General features: G+C 39.9%; 1 protein-coding gene across 2 annotated transcripts in view; it reads left to right on the plus strand.

Moving 5' to 3' along the window:
* Positions 1 to 489: 489 nt before the first annotated feature.
* LOC110467130 overlaps positions 490 to 5,045 on the plus strand; it is a 10,896-nt gene continuing 6,340 nt past the window's right edge. For both annotated transcript variants that reach the window (XM_021524063.1, XM_021524064.1), the window contains exon 1: positions 490 to 575. The gene's annotated coding sequence lies outside the window, so the exon portion shown is untranslated. The remainder of the gene's footprint in view (positions 576 to 5,045) is intronic.

Consider the following 5,045-nt stretch of genomic DNA (forward strand, 5'->3'; position numbering starts at 1 on the left):
CAACCAATAAACTCAACGTCTTCTTAAAAATATTACATAATGGTTTAAATCATAAACATGTATAATGAAATTTTAATTTAACAGAGAACTCCTTTAACATCATGTTGAATAGTATTTGCATTTCAAAATAACTATTAAATATTGAATGTTTTTAATCGAAAGTATGGCGACTTGTTTTAAAAAAATCCATTGGAACTAAAAATCGCACTTGTCTACTGTTTAGCCTCTAATATTATTTTTGTCCACGGTGAGCCCTTTTAAATAAACTGTTTTAATATAAAACGGTAATATATCCTATCCAATGCCTAGCTATTGACTAGGGGGAATATATAGCTAGTTAACACAATGGATAATGTCATCATAACCTTTTAAATGGCCTTAGCTGTTGATAGGACGCCACACTCTTAAAATAAATATCATGATACTGTTTTATATACCTTGTCAGGTGTATACACACCAATAGTATTCAAAATGAAAATAGCAATTTGGAGAACACGCAATATCGCTATGTACCTTGGATATAAACAGAGGCCGTTGTCACTCTGGCACCTAAAACGAAACTGCTCCTAGCCAAGGTAAGTTAAAACAATGAATGTTCGAGTCTGTAAGTTTTCTATTAGCCTTGTTTTAATTGTCTGTAAGATAATGATCTGGATTGTGCTGTTATGCCATGTACCATTTTACACCTGATAATCGTCTGTTCGTTTGTTTGTTTGTTTGATTTTGTTTAACGTTCTATTAACAGCTAAGGTAATTTAAGGACGGCCTCCTCTGTGTGTTCAGTCATCTATGGCTAGAGAAACGTCAACTGTGTTACCGTGTTTAATGGCCGCTGTGAAAATGAACAGTGTTTTAGGGTGTGATTGTTACAGTGTCATTATCACCTCATTACATAACTAGCTGTTGCTACAGTACAGTTCACTTCTAACCTGCAAAACTGAAAGTCGGGGCCGTTGGTTCAATTCCAAGCAAAGGCAGGAATCCGGGGAAAACAATTATGACCTTCTACACTAAGGCGAACTTTCAACATTTAGGTGAAGTACTACTAAACAAGGCACTAGGAAGTTAAACCACCTTTCTTCAAACTATCAATGTAATTATAAAAGCGTCATAATTATTTATATCACCCCTGTAATACATCCGTTGAATTGGCGTGTATACACAACAATGGTATTCGTAATAAAAATAGATTTTGGAAAACATGCAAAATTACTTCCTTAATGATTTATAAACGGGAGTTGTTGCTCGCCTAAAACCTGCATCTAAACAGTTCCAAACCGAGGTATTTAAAACAAGAGGAAAATGGCCACGTAGCTCTCTGAAACATGCATGCTTCGTACAGAATAACTAATATTGGTACATCGATCTAGTTGGTGAAACATATCAAGAAAATAAAAAATATTTCAAAATTAATCCAAAACAACACACAGTCCCACAAGTGGGTCCGACACCTCGTTCTTTCACTCTGTTTAAATACAACAAAAACGTGAAAGAACGAGATCTCAACCCGAGGTGCCTGTGACACAGCGCAGAGGGATTTTCAACCTAATAAAAATATCGGCTTACCACGTATACGTATCTAATCAATTCATGTGCAACATTGAGTATATCGATATTCCCTGTTAGCACCGCATTAGTATTCATTCAAACAAAAAAATACGATTTATGAATAGAAATAAGTTCTTTGACGTCTTTATCATTCACTTTAAATTTAATAGCACCGCCATGTACGAAAAATAAACTGTATCAAGAAACCACTAAAAAAGAAAATGTAAATTACTCCAACTGACCGTGATTTGAAATCGGTTGTAACCGGGAACAAGAGGCCCAGAGGGCCTGAATCGCTCACCTGGATATCTAAGCAATCATGGCAAAATATTCTCCAAATGAGATCCAAAGATATGTCAGACCACAATGCAAATTCTTGTAGCATGTCTGTATTAGATTGTGCATGCCCAGCAATTTAATGTATGTTTATTGGGTGGGGATCTCAACTTTCCAAGCTGTAAATTAGAAACTAAATCCCTATGGTTGTGGCCAGACCCCATGATCAATTCTTATATCATGACTGCATTCGTCTCTTTTTGTCCAGCATTTGTATTTATAGTATTGGGGTGGGGATCTTAACCGTTTTAAAGTTATGACCCAGGGGTTAAGTCTGCAAGGGTGGGGCAGACCCCAAGGCTATCCTGGAAGCATATGTGCATCCATCTCTTTATACTCAGCAATTGCATACATGCATGGTTATAGGGTGGGGATCTCAACTGTGTCCAAGCTGTGACTAAGAAACTAGGTCTCTAGGGGTTCGGTCAGACCCCAGGGTCTATTCTAATACCATGACTACTTTTGTCTCTTTATGCCAAGCATTTGTATATATAGTTCTGGGGTGGGAATCTCAACCGTTTCAAAGTTATGACCCAGGGGATATGATCAATATCCATGGCATAATTCTACAGAAAAAGACGTTAATAACAATATAGCAAAATTGGACTCAGCCCTCTTGGGGGTCAGCCCAACCATTTGTATAATTTTGAATCTCTACTACCGAGGGATGCTTCCAATCAAATATGGTTGATATCTATCTCTTAGTTCCAGAGAAGAAGTCGCTTAAATCAATATAGCGCAATTGTCCCTTTTGGCCCCGCCCCTCAGGTCCCTCCGGGACCAGACCCACGGTTCATACAAAACTGGTTTCCCTTCACAGAAGAATGCTTCAGACCAAATATGGAACAAATCCTTTCATTCCTACAAATGAAGAAGGATTTTAAAGAATTTGCTATGTTTCCCCTATGGGGCTCCACCCCTCAGGCCCCTCAGGGGCCAGACCCCCGATTTATACAAAATTGATCCCCTTCACAGAAGGATGCTTCAGACCAAATATGGAAGAAATCCTTTTATTCCTACAAAGGAAGAAAGATTTTAAAGAATTTGCTATGTTTCGCCTATTGGGCCCCGCCGCTCAAGCCCATAAGGGGCCAGACCCACAGTTTATACAAAATTGGTTCCCCTTTACCCAAGGATGCTTCAGACTAGATATGGAACAAATCTTTTCATTCCTACAAAAGAAGAAGGATTTTAAAGAATATGCTATGTTTCCCCTATTGGGCCGCGCCGCTCAAACCCATAAGGGGCCAGACCCACAGTTTATACAAAATTGGTTCCCCTTTACCCAAGGATGCTTCTGACTAAATATGGAACAAATCCTTTTATTCTTACAAAAGAAGAAGGATTTTAAAGAATTTACTATGTTTCCCCTATTGGGCCCCGCCCTTCAGGTCCCTCAGGGGCCAGACCCCCGGTTTATACAAAATTGGTTCCCCTTTTACCGAAGTATGCTTCAGACTAAATATGGAACAAATCCTTTCATTCCTACAGAAGAAGAAGGATTTTAAAGAATTTACTATGTGTTCCCTATTGGGCCCGGCCCCTCAGGCCCCTCAGGGACCAGACCCACCATTTATACAAAATTGGTTCCCCTTACCCCAAAGATGCTTCAGACCAAATATGGAACAAATTCTTTTATTCATACAGAAGAAGGATTTTAAAGAATTTGCTATGTTTCCCCTATTGGGCCCGGCCCCTCAGGCCTCTCAGGGGCCAGACCCCCGGTTTATACAAAATTGTTTCCCCTTTACCCAAGGATGCTTCAGACTAAATATGGAACAAATCCTTTCATTCGTACAGAAGGAGAAGGATTTTAAATAATTTACTTTGTGTGCCCTATTGGGCCTCAACCCTCAGGCCCATCGGGGGCCAGACCCCCGGTTTATGCAAAATCGGTTCCCCTTTTACCAAAGGATGCTTCAGACTAAATAGGGAACAACTCCTTTCATTCCTACAGAAGAAAAAGGATTTAAAGAATTTACTATGTGTTCCCTTTTGGGCCCCCCCCCCCCCCCCCGGCCCCTCGGGGACCAGAACCACCATTTATACAAAATTGGTTCCCCTTACCCCAAAGATGTTCAGACCAAATATGGAACAAATGCTTTTATTCCTACAGAAGAAGGATTTTAAAGAATTTGCTATGTTTCCCCTATTGGGCCCGGCCCCTCATGTCCCCCCGGGACCAGACCTCCGGTTTATACAAAATTGGTTACCCTTCCCCCAAGGATGCTTCAGACCAAATATGGAACAAATCCTTTCCTTCCTGCAGAAGAATAAGGATTTAAAAAAAAAATACTATGTGTTCCCTATTGGGCCCGGCCCCTCAGATCCCTCCGGGTCCAGACCTCCGGTTTCCAGACCTTCGGTTCATACAAAATATGTTCCCCTTCCCCTAAGGACGCTTCTGACCAAATTTGGTCAAAAACTGCTCAGTCGTTTATGACTAGTAGCGATTTTTAGGAAAGGTTGACGGACGACGGACGACGGACGCCGCGCCATGGCATACGCATATTGCCCTTCGGGCAGGTGAGCTAAAATATCATGGAAGCCTGTCACCGATTCACATGAATCGATATAAAAGTTTTAAAAATTACAATAAATACGCATTCCTGTTGAACATCATCATACATGGTTCAGATGGTCATATATCGTGATCTTGATACGCTTTCATATCTTATGACAGCTGCCTGTAAATATTTGTGTCATCATTTGTGTGTCCACTCATTTTGATGGACCTAGAGTGCGCAGCCCACAATACTGCTGAAAGTCGTAACTTGAAAAAAAACACGTACTGTTTTGCTGGCTGAGTGAGACAACGTTTCTTATCAATATATGTGTGGCGGTTCGGGCGTTATTTCCAAAATTTAAGTTTGAAGGTTCTGACGTTGTTTCCAAAATAAAACAAAAACATCACATGCGGTGCAGAGTGTTCGTTAACTTAATTGGAACGTATGCTGACTGTATGTGTCACCTACACCGCTAACCACGCGTCACATCAATTTATGTTTTGAACTTTAGTTATTCGTAATTCACCGACAACCTTTCTTTTGTAAAATCTAACCTGTCATCTGATAAACGACAGTGAAATACAGAAAAATACAGTTTCACAACCCTCTAATGACATAAACATGAATATGTGATCTAGTTATCGATAATAAAGT

This window comes from Mizuhopecten yessoensis, unplaced genomic scaffold (genome assembly GCF_002113885.1).
Source record: "Mizuhopecten yessoensis strain PY_sf001 unplaced genomic scaffold, ASM211388v2 scaffold11161, whole genome shotgun sequence".
NCBI classification, from domain to species: Eukaryota; Metazoa; Mollusca; class Bivalvia; order Pectinida; family Pectinidae; genus Mizuhopecten; species Mizuhopecten yessoensis.